Here is a 19,154-nt window from a genome sequence, read left to right as displayed (position 1 = left end):
CGTCTAATGGGCAAGGCTTTTCAGCAAGTGATTATTTTTCTGGTAAAAAGGGAGAGGCTTGGCAAATGCCTCTTGCCCTTTGCCCTTCCCCTTCTTCCTGCTTGGAACAGGGGCTTAGTGCCTGAGGTGGAGCAGCCATTTTAGGACCATGAGGACAAAAGGATCTGGAAGGGGCGTGAGTCTTGATGGCTTCATTAAGCCCTGCCCGAACTGCCTTCTGGTTGAGAAAGTCAGGTTTCTGTGACGTGCAGCTAAATGCAGTTCCAACTGAGCTAGAACATCTAAGGCTCCCAGCCGTGTTTCAAGTTTAAAGCAGTCTTTTTCATGGACAACTGCTTTTAACTGCCCCTTAAATGTTGGTGTTCCCTAAGTTTGGGTCCTGAGCCTTCTCCTCTCTCTGTGTGGTCTCCTTAAGTTTACCTCATCCACTGCTACTTAACATTTAAACTCTGATGACACTCAAATTACTATTTTCTAGATACTAGGTATTTTCTCCTAAATTGCAGACCATATATCCAGCTACCTACTGGAAATCTATGCCTGTCGTCCAGTCACTTCAACAGTTAGAAATCTGAATTTTGTTTTCAGACACACACACACACAGACAGACACACACACAGACACACACACACACACTAAGGTTTCTCTTTCTCTCTGCCTCTCTCTTCTTCCAACCACCATCCAAATACTTTCCCAAATCAGAAACTCAGGAGTCATCGTCTCCTCTTCCTATTTTCTCACCCCTGACATGCAATTAGTCATCCAGGTCTTGATGACTCTGTTTCCTAAATAGCTTCTGGATCTGTTTCCTCCTCTTCATTCTCATTACCCAGATAGATGCCTCATCATCTCTCACTGGTATCTTTTCACTGACTTTCTAAACAGTCTCCCTGCCTCTGTCCTTTGCACCCCTAACACACCGCTGTCCATTATCTTTCTAAAATGTAAATGTGATCACTGTGCTTTCTTATTTAAAGAATTCCTGTCAATTAACTGCTCGTGATAATAGCTTCCCTCCCTCCCTGGTTCCTAGTACGACATGACAGTGCTCACAGATTCACCTTCCACTCTTGGCTGCACGTCAGCGCCACATCTCAGAAGGACTGTTGACCGCCCTGGCTGGTGTGTTATATTCTTAGAGGCAACTTTTCCGCGGTTCCAGTAAACCAGTGGTCTTCCCTTGCTCCAGTGTTCTATTACTCTCAGCAAGTTGTACCTCATTTTATTCCGTATCATATGGCCTACATTGTTCTTTTATTTCTAGCAAAAACAGATTTTATAGATTGATTGAAATGAGATGTTGGAGCCACGTGCGCAATGGTGAGAGCTGAGCATTGCCTGAATCCAATGAATGTCATTCATATGGATGCTATTTTAACCTGTGTGTGGCGGCCCGGGTAGGTGAGCTCTGGCGATGAGTATAATACAGCCTGGCTCCACACTCTGGGTCTCCTGTTGCACTGACTGTTTCCAGTTAAGCAAGCATGGGGTCCTGGGACTGGCTCCTCCATTTCCTGAAGCCAGCTTCTGGGACTTGGATGGGATGGGAGAGTCAGTAACAGAGCTGGAAATGAGGTGACTCAGCTTTGGAGGTGTCAGCCATGAGCCTTGTCCTTTAATATCCTTTCCTGCTCTGTTCCCTAGAAAAGTAGTTTTTTGTTTTTTTTTCAAAACCCAGATCAAATGGACCCATTTGAGCCTTCCATCACCCAGGCAGATTTAGACATTCCTCCTAGGAGCTCCCGTAGTACTTACCACCCTATAATGCAATTATGTATTTGCATGTTCATTTTCCTGCTTCTGGTTTCCAGCATCTGAACACAAGTCTTACTCTTTTTAGTATGTTCCCCCATGAGTCTGTGTTCCCTGGGTAAAGCCTGACATGTAGGGGATAATCCAAAAGTGTGTGTTGGACTTCCTAGGTAGCACAGTGGTTAAGAATCCGCCTGCCAATACAGGGAGCACGGGTTCGATCCTTGCTCCAGGAAGATCCCACATGCTGTGGAGCAACTAAGCCCGTGCACCACAGCTACTGAGCCTGCGCTTTAGAGCCCGTGAGCCACACTATTGAGCCCATGTGCTGCAACTACTGAAGCCCATGCACCTAGAGCTTGTGCTCCGCAACAAGAGAAGCCACGGCAATGAGGAGCCTGCGCACCACAATGAAGAGTAGCCCCCACTCACCACAGCTAAAAGAAAGCCCTGCGCACAGCAAAAAGACCCAACACAGTCAATAAAATAAATTAATTAATTAAAAAAAAGTGTGTGTTGACTGATTAAATGAATGGATGTTTCTTCTAGGCTCCAAGTGGAGCATAGCAGTGAGAGCTGGGACCTGGGTACCACTGCCAGTTAGTCCTTCCACTAACTAGCTTTGTGACGGTGATCTCCCAACAGCTCCTTCCCCTCATCAAAGAAATGGAGATAATAACACCCTCCTTGGAAGAGTTGTTTTGAAAGTTAAAAGTTACTGATTATTTATTTGTTCAGTTGTAAGGGTGTACTAAATTCCTTTCGCGAACCAGGCACTGTGTTAGGTACCAGAGGTGTAACATTGTCTGTTCCTCATAAAGCTTTGCAATCTAGCAAGAAAGACAGATAATTAAATATCTACAATAAAATAAATATAGTGGGGAAGAACAAGATACCATGGGGAAATAGAACATGGAGTATAATCTAGGGGTTAGGAAAGACCTCTCCAAGTGGTGTAAAACACTGGTAAAGGACTACATTCATGTTAGGTAGGCTATTATTGCTATAGACGAGACTGCCTTTGAATTCATAGGAGGCAGGCATGACATTGCGAAGTCAGGCTTCCTGGAAAATGTGGAACATTGAAATGGACCCAACTACCTCTGATGTTGCTGACCAATCTTTATCAGAGGGTCATTTGAACCCTGTTTCCAGGATCAAAGATGGATTTGCCTTCATCTGTCCACACTCCAACTTGCCTTGTGGCTCTCCAAGCCCTCCTGTTAAAGAAGAATGTAAACCACAGAGATAGGGAATGCTGAAGGGACATTAGAGGGGCCAGTGATATTTGTAGGCCAGGCAGCAGTGTAACTCCCTTGATTTCCGCCTGCAAACGCATCTAGAATTGGACTGTTTCAGCCCACCTCCTCTGTAACCCTCTGGTCCAGGCCACCATCATCCGTCACTGGGACGACTGTAAAAGCTTCCAAAATGGTCTTCCTGTTTTTACCCTTGCCCTCCTACAATCTGCCTCCACATATTGCAGCTCTAAAGTTTTTTGTTCCTTCCTTTGGGCACATTAACTTGAAGAAGACCGGCTGTCTGCAAGGAAAGGAGGGCTTGGATGAAAGAATGTGGAAGGAGTTATACTCACTTGCAGGATGAGGAAGTGCAGGTAAGTGGTGCCTGCCTACTTAACAGTGGGAACCTGTGGTAGGTAAATAAACAAGGCCAAATAAGCCTTCCGATGTTGTGCTTGTATTAAAGGGTTTTCAGATAAGCCCCTGCTCCTTCACCCTTTCCCAGACTCCCCTCCTCCACATTTCCCACACATTCCCTGAGTTGTTTCCTGGCTGCAAACAACCCATCTCTCTGCCCCCTCATCTCCTTCTTTTCCTGACTCACCCTTCACAGCCTTTCCCAGCAATGCCTGAATATCCTCTTGTCTATCAAAGCCAGCTCCAAACAATCATCATGATGTCCCAGACTCAAAGAAGGAGCAGAGGAGCCATCACCCCATGGTCAGCTCCTGAGTGCCGAACAGAAATGCTAGACACTCAGTGTGGGTTTGCAGTGAGGACAGCTGACAGACCCAGGGCTTCAGACAGGACCACATCTTCCAAGGATGATCTGTTTCCAATCTTGGCATTTTTCAAATGCCAGCAAGGTAAGGAATTGGAAACATCTTCTATTCCAACAGCTTTATTTTTCTTCCCCCAATTTTGACTCCAAATTTTTAAAAACTTGAAAGAAAAGGCAGTGAAATCCACAGATTCTTCACCTAGATTAACAGTTGTTAGTATTTGCTTTCTTTTTCTATCCTTTATTTCTTTCATACTTGAGTTTATCCCCTATCTATCATGTATCTATCTGTCTATCATCTATCATCTATCTGTCTTTCGTTGGGGGGAAAGAATTTTTTCCTCTACTCTTCTTGGTTCTTTGGCTGGTCGCATAATCAAATTAACACAAGACAGATTAACAGGAGGAAAACAAATTTAATTACGTACATATGGGGCCCCCATAAGAATCTGAGACCCAATAGCAAGGAGGGCAGTGAGGCTTATATGCCATCCTGAGCTAAGAAATGGGATAGGGGCCTGCGGCTTCAAAGGGGAGGAGGGTGAGCCACAAGACAATAAGAAGACCAGATGTTTGGTAATTAGGTGGTTGCCCTGCCAAACAGGTCATTCAGATTTAGTGCTCTCTCTCAGCCAGGCCCCCTATCTAAACTCTTTTAGGTAGTTAAGGGATAGCTAGAAACTCTTCCTGAGTCTTTTGGGCTTCCATTGTCTTCAGCTCAAAATAATTCACGTGCCAAAGTGGCACATTTTGGGGAGGCTTGTTCTGAACCCCTTCACTATCTACACACACATATATGGTGAACCTTTTGAAAGTAAATTACAGACAACGTGATACTTCACCCCAAATACTTCATCATGTATTTCCAAAGGGTAAAGACATTTTCCTATACAACACAATCTCAATATCACATCCACAAAATCTAACATGAGTGAAATAGTTTTATCTGAAATACAGTCCAAAGTTTTCCAGTTGTTCCATGAATGTCTCTTAAAGTCCTCCCCACTCTGCCCTCCAATCCAATCAAGAATCAAGTGCTACATTTTGTATTTGGTTGTCATGTCTTTTTGGTTTTCTTTCATTTGGAACAGTCTTCTCACCTGTTGTTCTTGTTTGTCTTTCACAACATTGACATTTTGCAAGAGTCCAGACCAGTTGTCCCGTTGAATGGCTTCAACTTGGACTTGCCAGATTATTTCCTTGTGATCAGACACTCTGGATAAACATTTTTTGGCAAGAACATCACATGGGACATTTTGGGGATTTCCCATTGCAAGTCACCAGGAGGTATATTATCAATTTACCCTGTTATTGGTGATGCTAATTTTGACTGCTTGGTTCAGGTGGTGTCCATCACATTTCTCTATTATAAAGGTACTTTTTACCCTTTATCATTAATGAGGAATAAAAGAGAGGTAACACTTTGAGAGCAGGAAATATACTGTTCCCCCAAAATCTTTTACCTAGTGGTTTAGCAACTATTGATGATCTTTGCTCAAAGCATTTGTTATTACATCAGTGGTTGCAAAATGGTAATTTTCTGATTATATCATTCCTTCTACAGTTATTATCTGTTATTTATTTTTTGAAAAATAATATCCCATCCTACCTTTTAAAAAAGTTTAACTCTGAATTCTAGATTCCTTTTTTTGTTTTGTTCAATGTTATAATCCTTTATTATCACTGTTTTTAATGTTCAGATTTGGTCAGTAGAGCCATCATCTTTAATATTTGATTATTTATATTGACTTCTTAGATTATTATTCCAGGGCAAACTGTTGCTTTTTTGTTTTTTGGTTTTTTTTTTTTTTTGAGTAGTGTTTGGAATTAGGTTTTGGACCAGAAATTTGAAGGTCTAACTAGGATGATATGTTCTGAGATGTGTAGCCATTTGAAGAATTTCTAGTTGGCTTAAACCACATGTGCTCATGAAATATGAATCAGCAAAAAAAAGAAATTAATTTATTTAGAAGGAAAAGATGAAGTCATAGAGGTATGCCCAGAAACCACCATTTTCCTTATACCATGAGTTTATCTGACATTAGAGAATATTTTCTTTTAATCTAAAACTTTCCAGGGCAGTGCCAGGCTTATGAGAGGCAATATGGTTCATCAAAACAGGGCTTTGTAGCTGCACATAACTGGGTTCAAATCCCAGGTCTTTCCCAGCTGTGTGACAATGGACAAATTACTCCACCTTTCTCACCTCTGTGTCCTAAGGTAGGTAATGAGAATACATGTATCCCCTGCTTTTTGAAAGTTTGCTTTATGCCCCTTCGCTTTTACAAAAGACCTGCATTAGTACCCGTTTTCTATAACTGCAAGCAATCCGAAGAGGATTTTCACTTTTCTAGAAAAGGCAGAAAGTAAAAAAGGTGTTCAGCATTGGTTTTGCACAAGCCATCACAGAGGCAGTGCAGCCCAAGCAGCAGCAGTGAAACCACCAAGCTCCTTCCCTGGGAACTACACCCAGCATCTCAGCATCCAGCCACCAGAGTTTTAAACTGTGTCTGTGAGCATCTGTGCTTTATCTCAGTTTATTTTGTGCCTCCGTTAGCAAGACGTGTCCTAAGGTAATTGCTTCTTTGCTTTACGCCATTTCGGCTTATGAAAGGTTTCCTAGGAACACTCTCCTTTTGGATAGTGGGGGAAACCTGTACTGTTAACCATGCTGTAAAGATTTTGTCATGATTAAAAATAATGTAGCTTTAGTGCTTGTCAAACAGTAGGAACTCAGGGCAAGTCATTCCTTTCAAAAGAGAAGTAGAGAAGGGAACTAAGTTGGGTTGCATGAATGGCTAAAAGCCTGTGTTGTAATAGCTAAACAAATGTAAATGAGTTGGCTGCGCTGAGGTGGAGATGCTCTAAAGCCATTTCCTCTGCTCACGGAAGCCTGTAGCAAATGCATCTCACGTACTGGAATATACACTCCATGGAGCAGGGATTTCCATCTGTTTTATTCACTGTTTTGTTCCCAGTGTCTAAAACGTAGTAGGTGGCTCATTAGGTATCTTTTGAATGAATGAATGAATAAAAGAATGACTGAATCAATATAGCATACCAGATAAAAAAGACACACACTGCTTATGTAACTCAAAAGTGTCAGCCTCTACCCTTTCCCCCCTTTTCTAGAGTTGAATTCCTATGACATAAAGTGGTGTATCAGTTTGCTACCGCCACAGTTATGCTGTCTAACTAATTATCCTGAAGCTCAGTTGCTTAAAACAACAATCCTTTATTCTCATGCTCATAGGTCTGTTGGCTTGACTGAGCTAGGCTGGCTGTTGGCTCTGGGATCCAAGCACCAAGTAGGATTCAACTGTGTTTCATGTGTCTTTCATCCTCCTTGGACCAGTGGCTACTTGGGGCATGTGATCTGTTCCCTGTTTCTCCTCTGGGGCCCAAGGTATAGGGTATGGGTATTTGTGTGGGCATGGTCTCTCTAAACTGAGTTGACTTTTAGGTTTTCCCATTATTCTCCTGACAATTTCAGTGGGTGATTTTTGGATCTACTAGATGTAGACATATACACATGCTTCACACTCCCCTCTTTAAGACAAGCATGAATTCTCAGAGGCAATACGAGCTCCTAGGATTGAGAAGGGAGCCATGCACCTCTGAATGGATGCTTTCCTACATTCTGAACTTTTTGGAAGGGATTTGACAAAATTCTTAGCCAAGAGCTCTTGTTCTCAGTTTTGAGGGGGTTAAGAGCAGGGAGCAGTTTAACAAATCATGGCAGGATGAAGAAAAAACAGCGTGATACAACAAACCTTTACAGCGCTCCTTCAGGCCCCCATCCCAACCCAGCTTCCTCATGCCACCCATACCTGTGTCTTACTACAGATGATCTACAGGGAAAGCCGTCAAAGAAGAGGTCCTGCAGCCTATCTCTGCATCCCCAACCTGCTATCTTTCCCACATCCCCACCCACCTCGGCTTTCTTTTCTATGGCTCAATTTCCTTTTCTGTAAAGTTTCTAAGTCTTTTTGAGTATTCTTCTTTTTCTCTTGGAAGCAATCTCGGGGAGTATTTAGTGCATCTTCCACGCTTTACAGATGAGGCAACTGAGGTCCAGAGAAGGTGGGTATCACACTAAGCCTAGAATCCCAGCCTCCCGTTTCCCTTTAGCAACCTTTCCTTTGTGTGGTACTGCTTCTCCTCTGCTCGAACCGAACAAAAAGAAGTAAAGACTGTAGAAGAGCTCTGCACTGTGCAAAGTGGGATCCAAATGCTAGGTATCAGCGTTGTGATGAGCTGTAGGAAATGGCTTTTACTTCCTTTTTGAATTCATCTTGACTAAAAGAGAAGGGCATCTGTAGGTCATATAATCAATCCCTCCTCCCTTTTTCCTGGTGGCAGTAATCCAAGTGAAAATGCATTTCTTCTGGCACATACTTTACCCTTGTTAAAAGGCAGGGGGCCTCATCCCCCACTTTGGAACTGTGCTCCTGCAGCTCCAAGCAAAGCAGATTGTCTTCACTCCCCGTAAGCACAAGGCCACCTGGTGAGCGGGCACTTGGCTTGGGCTTGGGGAAGAAAGCAACCCCCTTGTCTAGAGCTGTGCTTGAAATGCCATCAGCAGTGATAATAGCTAATACTTATTGAGTACTTACTATGTGCCATGTACTGTTCTAAGAATGTCATGTGTATTAATTCATTGAGCCTACCAACCATCCCATGAGATATGGTACTATTAATATTAAACCCTTTTAGGGACAAGGAAAACTAGCTACAGAAAGGTTAAGTAAGTTGCATAAGATCTCTCACTGGTAATTAGGGGTAGAAGCAGGATCTGAACCCAGTTCTCTGTTTTGTGGCTTAACTTTATCTACTGTGCACTTCAGTTTAGTTGTTCAAGATGACCAGCTTTGGCTTTTTTCCAAGGCTTATAGGCGTGGCTATGGCAGACTCAAGCTCTCTGATGTTTCAAGCTACAAATATGTGAACCGAAGTCACAGCCGATTTGCATTTCTGGATTTAGGAACAGATATCATTTATGACTAACAGGGAGGCCCCAGTGGAAGCAGGATGAGAGCAGAACCAGGTTTTGCATGCAGTTACCATGAGGCCTAACTCTGCTTTCAGAAAATCTCTCTCTAGAAGGGAGGCCTCGAACTGTGGATCCCCATCGTGGCATTGAAAAGGCAGCACACAACCCTCCTTTTGTAGGCACTTCCAAAAATAACTCTCAACAGGATATGGCTCGTTATATTAGTTCTGTAATTTTATTTTCCAAATGATGCTTGTCTTTGAAGCTTGGTTGGGGAAGCTGTAGCTAAGATTAAATGGAGTTCAATGTTTTATGACAATACTTCCTTAGATTTACACATGACTTTACAAAATATATATGTTTTCATCTCTTAAAACCTGTGACACAAAATATTGGATCATCTTCCATCCTGTCATTCATTTTCTACATTTGATATAAGTACCAAGCACCCCTTATTGTCAAGCCCTTCACTGGAGCTGGGAAAGATACACTGAGCAGTAACCAACCAGACTCTGATCTCAAGGAACTCATAGCCTAGTGGGGAGGCAGATGTGAAACCAAAGATCTCACAAGTAAGTGTACAATGCAGCCATAAGATGGGCTAAGGAGGCCAGGGTCTGGTGCTAGGAGATTGTGCATTGGAGCAACTTGATATCATTCTGAGAGGTCAGGGAAGGAATGCTTAAGCCAAGAGTGGGGGAGCAGCATGTGCAAATACCCTGGACCCTGTCTAGTATCAAGGACTCGGCCAGTGAGGCTGAGCAGAGCCAGGGAGGTAAGAGTAGTGGCAGAGGTGACTGGAGAGGTAACAAGTGCCAGGTCATGTGGCTTTTACAAAATGTAGTACCCAGGCCCCACCCCCAAAGATTCAGATTCAGCTGGAAGAGGGACTAGATACAGGGTTTTGTTTTTTGTTTTCCAGGTCCCCCAGGTAAATCAGCAAGGGTTGACGGTTCTTAGCCTTGGGTTATTTGATCCGTAATCTAAGGGCCATGGGAAACTACTAAATTGTTGACAGCAGGAGATGACACGTTTCAGATATACATCTTGTGCCCCTAGGATACCTGTACATACAAGAAAAAAGGAAGCCTTGGAAATATATATTTAAATAGCTTTCAATTTTACAAAAAAGACTTTTTTTTTAAGATGAAAAAATAGAGGCAACAATAGATGTGCATTTTTTTCCTTATGCTACTTAGGTATTTGTTAGAATCTCTGGCTTTAGAAATTTGAGTTCAAATAGAGTGATGCAAATTTCCAAGTCTGCAAAAAATTTTCCATTTGTCCTCAGAAAACTGTCATCCTAAATCATGGAAGCTTCTTCTTTAAAGTGAAAACCTATACTCACCTAGGCTCTATACATTTTTTAAAACATTTCCATAAAAGAACCTCAGGTCATGGAAATTATTCTGATTTGAATACTTTTTGTGCAGTAGGGAATTTGTGATATTAGAATTTGTGTGATACCTTTCCAAATAACTTGCCTTCTAAATATATCAGTTTGTTGACATTGAAAGTGTTTCCATAATAATATTTTATCTGATTCTTATGTTGTGTGGAAATTGAGAAACAAAGACATTAAAGACTCTTTCAAGGTCAAACAAGTGAATAGCCCAGCCAGAACTAAGCCTCAGTTCTCCTGACTTCTAGCTTCATGGCCTTTTTTTACCCTCATCCAAAAACTGGGAAATGTGATGTCATAAATTAGGACTTTTCAGAAGATTCAGGTCATGTGATTATAATAATTGTAACATACTGTTCCCTTTTGTAGTCTCCAGATATTAACTCAAGCCTCATAACTCCACTTCAAGAGGAGATTTCCATTTCACCTTTGTTCACCCAGGTTCACTGTCTTCCCCATTAAATAGTCAGCTCCTTGAGGGCAGGTCCCATGTCCATCTTATTCACCAATATACCCTCCCCACCAAATACCTAGCATATAAGTAGGCGGTCAATACAAATGTGTTACTCAGCTTGGAAATTCTTTGAGGACAAGAACTGCAATTGTTCTCTTTAATTTGTCTAATACCCCCATGTGTGGCCTCTGGAACTTACTAATTCTCAACTAACTAGCTAGCCTGCTGAATTCGTCCAAACTTTGAAAAGATTAGATTGTCACCATCTCTTCCAGTTTTAGGTTGAGCAACCATCCTCGTTTGCTTGGGACCATCCCACTCTTAGCACTGAAAAGTCCTGCGTTCAAGGAAACTTGTCAACCCCAAGAAGACCAGGACACCTGGTCATCCTAATTGGACACAACATAAGATTTTTCACCTGTAAGAATGTACCTTTTGACCCAGTGGGTCTCCGATTGTGATTCCCTGAACCAGCTGTGCTAGCATCGCCTTTGAATCTGTAGGAAATCGACAAATGTTGAGGCCCCTCTGTCCTTCTGAATCCAAAATTACTGGGGTGGGCCCAGCTGTCGGAATTTTAACAAGCTTTCTGGGTAACTCCGATGCCAGATAAAGTTTGAATCACTGTCAACTTGAGTACTGTTTGATTAAACAGAAAGTATAAATAGAGCCTGAAAGCAGACCACTAAGATGGTGCCACTCTGTCCTTCTTTGGCTTTAACTTTCTTTGGCTGCTTTAACCCCTCTAACTCTGGCTAAGCTCTTTTTCCATTGAAGTGGTAAAGAAGGCATGGGTGGGTGCTTCTTGACACACCCTGTGGCTTCAAAACTTGGAAGGCTTGGTTTACAATAAGGTGGTTTCCGAGCAACACTGGTTTAAGCAGTAGCCTCAAGTCTCTCTTCTTGGGCACAGTGAGTAGAGCAAATGAAAGAAATTATTTCCATGCATGAGTGAGCAAGAATATGCCATGTATAGGTCCAGGAATCAGAAGATAGTAGTAATACTTCAGTAGAGTGTCTTTAGAAGGGCTATGTTCACAATTTTCTTTCTTGTTTATATCACCAGATTTTCAGAAATACGAAAGACAGGGCCAGACCTAACACCCATTTCCACATCCTCCAGCTATTCAAATTCCTGAAACATCAATGAATCCAAAGTCAATCACCCAGGCATTTTGCTGGTCTCTGTAACACTGAACACTGTAAATAGGATTCCTAGGTACACAGATACCACAAACTCCCTAGGGAGATAAGTAGGAACAAAAGACACTGGAATGGTTTATCCTTTTTGCAGATAAGGAAACTGAGTGGTTAAGTGACTTCCTTGGATGACTTCAGAAGAGACATCAGAGCTGGGAAGAGAAGTCAGGGACTGCAGCCTTCTGCACACAGCTGAGGCCATTCGGGCCGATAGGCATTCATCTTTAAAGACCTGAAGATGGGGAACTTTTCTGAATGACTTATCTGATGGATGGCATGATGGCTTCCAGCTGTGGGACTCACGCTGGGTGGTGGTCAAGGATAAAATTCTATTTGCAGGTATCCCCGATGAAGTGTTTTCTTGGTTGTTGTTGTTTTTAAACTTTTTTCCTAACATGGCTCCTAACTGGCTTGGTTCATCTGGAGAATAGCATTTATCTACTTCTCTCTGGGGTGTTAGACCACAGAAGGGTAAAGGTGTGGGCACCATGCCAGACTTGTGGATGGTGCCAGCCAAAACCAATTTCTGACTCACCAAGAAAGGATGTGCTGGGATCCCTTAAGATGCCAGCACATTTTTCTAGGGCAATGTCTTGACCAAATGACCTTGCAAATCTACCTCCTTCTCATTTCCATTTTCTCACCCTGTTGTTGCTCCATCAACTAGGGATGAATAAAACATCCTTTCAAGTTGATCTCCAAATTTAAACAAACTAAACATAGTAATATGTAACACATGTAATGTTTATTATGTGCCAAGATCTCTTCCAGGTGCCTTACATATATTAGTAACTAATTCTCACAATTGCCCTCTCAAGTGGTTACTATTACCATCCCCATTTTACAGATGAGGAAACTAAAGCACAGAGAGGATCACACAGCTAGTAAACAATACAGCTGGAATTTGGACCCAGGTAATTCGATTCCAGACTTTGTGCTCTCAGTGGCTTCCCCCAATTTTCCCCTTTATAAAGGGTAAATTAAACTGCTCTTCCAATCTTCTCCACTACAAATATATCTACCACACGTTATATCGACTGCAGCAAACATTTCATGTGGATTCCACAGGACAGATATAGGTGATATTACATACTAATAACTAGAATATGAGCTGCTTGAGGGCCTTTCTCTGAGTCCTCCTTGTAGACCTAACATCTCACTCACAGTAAAAGCTCACTGAGTTTTATTCCTGGAATGTTGTGCAAAAGCATTTGGAAAACTGTGAGGCACTCTAATATCTTTCTACAAATGCTCACATGTACCCATATCTCTATACCAATCCAAACCACCTATATCAGTATCTCTCCTGTTTCCTGCTTTCTCTCTCTTTATATACATATATCATGCCTGCTTCGTACAGACATTCCTCAACCCGTAGGGCTTTGCCGGTTATTCCTCAGTCCCTCCTTAGGGCAGCCCAAGCAGGGGGCACCCAGCTGTAGTGCCTGACAGTTCCCGGCTTGCTCACGAGCTCACTCCCTCCAGCCCTTTTCTCTTCCCCCTTTTTCACCAAATAGAACACATTTCCACATTACCAGCTTGGCCTCGTCGGTGCTTTAAAAAAGTAATCAAAAACTTTAAAATGCTTTTCAGTGGTTACAGAACGATAAAGTCCGTTAAAAGGAACACCAATGGTGTCATTGCTTTCGTTGGTAGTGATTTGAAGTATAATGAACACAAAACTTTCATAGCATTAAGAAAGTGATTATTATATGATTTCTCTTCAAACTTATGTTTCAAATGGAGTCTAAGTATGGATAAAATTAACTTTATTGTTAAGATTCAAATCCAGCTTTCATTGTCTAGGTAGCAGTTTGTAAACGGATCAACCCATTCGTGAAGGGGCTAGATTTTTTGCAGGTGTTTGGCATATAACCACATGAACAAGTAGCAGATGCGTAACTAGCCTCACATTTGTATTTCTACCATCCTGGATAATCATTTAATCAGTCATCTCTCACATAAATATTGGTGCCGTGACGGGAAGCTCAGTTCTTAGGCCCCAGAACTTGGAAGGCATTGACCTCCATGCTGTGAAGGTGTGGGAGCTAGGAAGGCAGGTCTGAGAAGGATAGTGAGTGGCTCCTGCATCACGCCTCCTCTGCCCTGGCTTACCCCCTTGCCTCCAGAGATACAAGGTCACAGTCACGAGGTGCTTGCAGCTGTGGGAGATGAACCACGACCAGTAACCTGGGGAGACAGAGCAGGACAGACCAGTGGGCCTGGATCTTTAAGACTCAAAAATGTCAGCCCGTGGAGACCGGTCTTCTTTCTTTTGTTTTTGTTTTCTTTGGGGTTTTTGTTTGTTTCTATGGGTTCAGTTTTTTAAATTATTTGTCTATTTTTATTTACTTGTTGATTGATTGACTGATTGATTAGGCTGCACGGCATGTGGGATCGTATTTCCTCCACCAGGGATCGAACCTGTGCCCCCTTGCAGTGGCAGCGTGGAGTCCTAACCACTGGACCACCAGGGAATTCCCTATTTTTTATTTTGTTGAAATATAGTTGACATACAATATTATTAGTTTCAGGTGTACTACACAGTGATTTTATGTTTGCATACGTCATGGAATGGGTGCAATGAGAAGTCTCGTAACTGTCCCCATACAAAGTTATTACAATATTATTGACCATATTCCTTATGCTGTGTATTCCATCCCCGTGACTTATAACTGGAGGTTTATACCTCGTAATCCCCTTCACCTGTTTTGCACCCTTGCCACCTGAGACCAGAGTCGTCTTAGCTAGAAGGCTGAAGTTGTCCCAGGCAGCTTGGAGCCTTCCAGGCTATGATCTTGAGGCCTCATGCAGACGGGTCTGTCTCATCCAGACTTGCCTCCAGTTTCCCTCTGCCCATCAGCCACACGTGGCCAGTACTGCCCTTTGCCTTCGTGGTTTCTGCCTGCCCGTGTGATGACAGCCCTGAGGCTTCCACTCAGAGATCTCCAGTCCTCTGATTGGATCTCTGATTGGAGCCTTTGGCTTCAGTGTGTATAGCATCACAATCTTAGATTTACATATGCTAATTTATGACAGCCAACACTTGCATAGCTCCTTTGTCTCAGGCAGTTTTGTAAGCACAAAGTTATGTTTCTTTAGACCAGTGCATCAGTCCTGGACAGTAAAATAGATTTCAGAGCCTCAGCTCCAGAGTTTCTGATTCAGTAGGTCTGAGGTGGAGCCCAATAATCTGCATTTCTAACAGGAGCAGATGCTGGGCCAGGTGCCACACTTTGAGAACCTCTTTTTTTTTTTCTGGCCATGCAACATGCAGTATCTTAGTTCCTGGACCAGGGACTGAACCCACACCCCCTGCAGTGGAAGCTCTGAGTCTTAACCACTGGACCACCAGGGAAGTCCCCAAGAACCTCTGTGGTAGAATATCAGTTAACCCTCAGGTGGGCTTGTTATAAATGCTCTTATACAACATGGGAAGGGCATTGGATAATGTTTTGTTTTGTTTTTTAATTTTTAAAATTGAAGTATGGTTGGTTTACAATACAGTAAGTCCCCTACATATGAACGAGTTCTGAGAGCACGTTTGTAAGTCCAATTTGTTCGTAAGTCCAACAAAGTTAGCCTAGGTACCCAACTAACACAATTGGCTATATAGTACTGTATGATAATAAATAATACATAAAAAACAGACAAAAAATAAAACATTTTTAATCTTACAGTACAGCACCTTGAAAAGCACAGTCGTACAGTACAGCAGCTGGCGTACAGGGGCTGGCATCGAGTGAACAGGCAAGAAGAGTTACTGACCGGAAGATGGAGAGGAGGTGGGAGATGGTGGAGCTGAAGGACCGTCAGCAATAGGAGATGGAGGGCCAGCTGCGATTTCACCCACGCCTGACGGTGACGGCACAGGTTCTGGTCCCTTGCTGGACCCAATTCTATCTTCCCTCTTGAAAACACGATCCAGCGATGTCTGGGTAGTTGCTCTTTTGTTCTCATCATAGACGACACAGTAGCACTGACTGCATTCTGCACGGTCGCTGCCAGCTTCATGGACTGTTCTATGTTCAGGTCCTGTGCCTCAAAAACCAACAGTGCCTCCTCAAATAAAGAAAATCCCCTTGCTGTTTCCTGCATCGTGAGTCTCTTTGGTTCTTCAGTTACTTCTTCCTCTTGTCTCTCTTTGTGCTTTCTCTGGGCCTCCAATTCCTGGCGCTTCTTAGCAGTACCAGGTATATCACCAGTGCTTTTATGCTTGCTTCCAGATATCCTAGGCTTGAAATAAAGACAGTGTACTACTGTACTCTATACAGTACTGTACAGTAAAGTACAGAAAAGCATAACTGCCTTTAGAGGGTGCACACATGTGACAATGTATGCCAGACATGCAAACTAACTTATGTGATTAGATATGTGTACATATGTTTACATCTTTGAAAATTTGCAACTTGAAGGTTCGTATGTGGGGGACTTAACTGTATTGTGTCAGTGGATAACTTTTTCTTAATAGAAGAAATGCTGGAAGGCACTCTTCATCCTAGTTCTCTACAAGGTTTGGCTATTGATAGATCATACCGCTTGAGTGTTGGAAAATCAAATGGTTCTTACCGGTCTCAGCAGTGGAATTCAGAATGGAGGTGGAGGCAAAGAAAAAGCACCAATATCAGTGAGTGCCTGCTGTGTGCCAGGCACTGTACTGGGCATTTTGCCTCCATAATAATCTCATGGGGTCAACCACCCAGTGTGGTTGGTGTTACTCTCCCATTTTGCAGATGAGAAAACCGTGGGTTAGAGGGCAGACAGTCTACAGCAGAGATTCCCAGTTGGTCTACTGAAATTGGTACTGAGCTATCAATGCCCTCAGACCCAGTAGTGCCAGGATGGAGCCTGAGGGACCTGGAACACCCTGCCCACCACCTCCTGAGGAGAACACAGCCGCCTCCCCATGCCCTGCTAGTTCACCGCAGGATGCCCCCGCCACAGGACAGACCTTCAGTGAGCTCCGATTTGGGGTAGACCCTGCTCCTCTGTCCTCTGCCTCTCACAGCTCCAGAGGGCTGGGGCAGCACTTCCAGAGGCAACCTCGTGAGCCCGCTTGTGACCAAAGGCATAGAGAGTCTGGAGATGAAAGGTTTTCAGGAGAAAGGCTGAGGCCGAGGCCCTAAACTGGTAAAAACCTCTCAGGTAACTTTGGGGAAAACAGACACCTTTCTTGTAAGAAAACAAAAGTTCTCTATTTGTGCATCACAATCTTGGGGTACAGCTAAGAGAAAGAGGAGGGGAAGAGGCCCCTGGGCCATCCCAACTCCCTGAAGATGCCGTCAGCGAGGTGGGAAGGTGGCCAGACTTTGTCCTTGGTGAGCCGTGGCAGAACCAGAGATTTATGGCCCATATTTTCAGTCTCTTGATTGGATGATTGGAGCTCCCTGTGTTTTTTCTGCTGGCTAAGTAGTTTGGTGTCTGCACAAGGCCCAAATGCTGTAGTAGCCAGACTTCAGGAGAGTCAATGGCTACACATGTTGAGAGAAAGCTTGAGTAATTCAAATGACTTTCAGTTGTTGAGAGCATTGATTTTTTTTTTTTAGTGCACTTATAGTTTCTAAGACCCAAAATAGCCTTGGACTACAGAGTACAGGTTGCACTATTAGTTCTTTAGGCAAGTCTTAACGTATTCTGCCCTCTAAAAGGGCTGGTTCCTACCTCAGTTAATATTTTAGGAGCCTCTAATTCAAGCCAAAGATTTCCACTGATGCGACTTCAGGACGATTACTGCTTCTATTCATTCCAAGGGAAAGGCAACTTTCAGAGAGAGATTCTCGTCTCCACAAAGGTTTGGGGAGGTAACCTGGGGAGTTCTGCAGCTTCTCTTCTTTTTTGTTCTGAGTGTGATTTGCTGGCACCGGCTCTCTTTCCCTAGGGACCTCTGTTCTCAGAACCTTCCACCAGCTCGTGAAAAAAAAGGAAGGCATTTTCCAGGGAGACTAGTCATCCCTCGTATTTTTAGAGGGCTACCTAATCTTTAATATTACAGAGATTACTAAAATACCTTTAAAATATCATAGGCTGCTCCTGCGTTTATAAATGAAGAATTGAGGCCTAGGGAGGTTAAATGGTTATCCAAAATGTCACAGCCAGCAAGAGGCAGGGCCAATGATGATAAATCCAGGATTCTTGTCAGGACACTAGACTAATCTATTTATGGGTAGGGGATCCAGGCTCCAGGAAGTCCACGGAGGGAAGCTCTTATTAAGTTGATCCAGTATGTTACTTCTCTCCTATCTTCACGTATAGGATCAGGGTGGGGAGTCAAGGGCACACTCAAATCAGAGTGTGGGAGAGTAGCCGAAGCTCCCAAGTCGTCTCCTTAGGCGAGGTCTAGAAGTCTGTGAAAGAGTGCCCTCTTCCACGTCTTTCTCCTAATTCAGAAACTAGGTCAAGAAACCAAAGCTAATGGAATTAACAAAATAGATTAGCTCTTTCATTGGCCTAAGTAGTCCAGCTTAAGAAATGCTTGGAAAAGATGATACCCGGGAGACTGAGATACTTATGCAATTAAAATATAAGTAATATAAAGATTGTGCCTGGATGGCCTGACCCTTTCCGAGGTTACACTTGGCTGCAGGGCAGCCATATGTACCAGGTCTGGGAAAAGAAAGTTGCAAGGGCAGGAAGGCTCTTGTTTTGACCCATATATAGGCCATAGGACCAGCACTGGTTACACAGATATACCACAGAGAAGAGTGGAAGGAATGTTTCAGCCTCCCATGCATTCACTCGGAAAGGATTTACAGGACACGTACCATGTGCCAGGGGTGGGTATACAGATCTGAAGCCTGCATGGCCCCGTCTGTGTGAGTTATCGATGCAGCAGAGAGATGAGAATGTGGGCTGGTGGGGAGATACAGGCAGACACTGTCAGCTCAGCCTGGGTTGAGGGTGATTAGGGCCGCCTCCTAAGGCAAGGCAGCTGTGATCTCATTAGATCTGCAGCCACCAAGTGCAGACGTGGTCTCAGAGGGATCACCCCATGTTAGCTAACGGGTCCCCTTATGGATTCGTTCTTCACGGTAAATGGCTTTCAGATTCCTAAAGAAATTCAGTTGGGTGGCAGGAGTCCGTAGACGTTACCCTCACACCTGGTCCCATGCTCATAACTCAAGACGGCTTCAGGGATCACATTTTCACAGCCAGATGTCAATAGAGCTGATCTGATAACTGAAGATGAATTTGAAATCAATGGCAGTATATTTCCCAATCTTGGAAGTGCGGTTTTAGGCATTGTTGGCTAAAAGGAGTTGTTTAAAGCAATCTCCAACCAAAATCTCTTCAATGAGAAAAACATTTGACATTTATCGATCACTTACTTTGTG

General features: G+C 43.3%; 1 long non-coding RNA gene across 1 annotated transcript in view; it reads left to right on the top strand.

The window, feature by feature from the left end:
* LOC130857060 (uncharacterized) overlaps positions 1-15,895 on the top strand; it is a 28,111-nt gene extending 12,216 nt beyond the window's left edge. Inside the window, exons 2-4 of the long non-coding RNA XR_009054756.1 lie at positions 3,283-3,367; positions 3,648-3,859; positions 15,504-15,895. This is a non-coding gene — a long non-coding RNA (uncharacterized LOC130857060). The remainder of the gene's footprint in view (positions 1-3,282; positions 3,368-3,647; positions 3,860-15,503) is intronic.
* Positions 15,896-19,154: the final 3,259 nt, after the last annotated feature.

This window comes from Hippopotamus amphibius, chromosome 7, assembly GCF_030028045.1.
Source record: "Hippopotamus amphibius kiboko isolate mHipAmp2 chromosome 7, mHipAmp2.hap2, whole genome shotgun sequence".
NCBI classification, from domain to species: domain Eukaryota; kingdom Metazoa; phylum Chordata; class Mammalia; order Artiodactyla; family Hippopotamidae; genus Hippopotamus; species Hippopotamus amphibius.
Note: the sequence above shows the minus strand (reverse complement) of the source record. Positions and strands in the feature narration are given on the sequence as shown.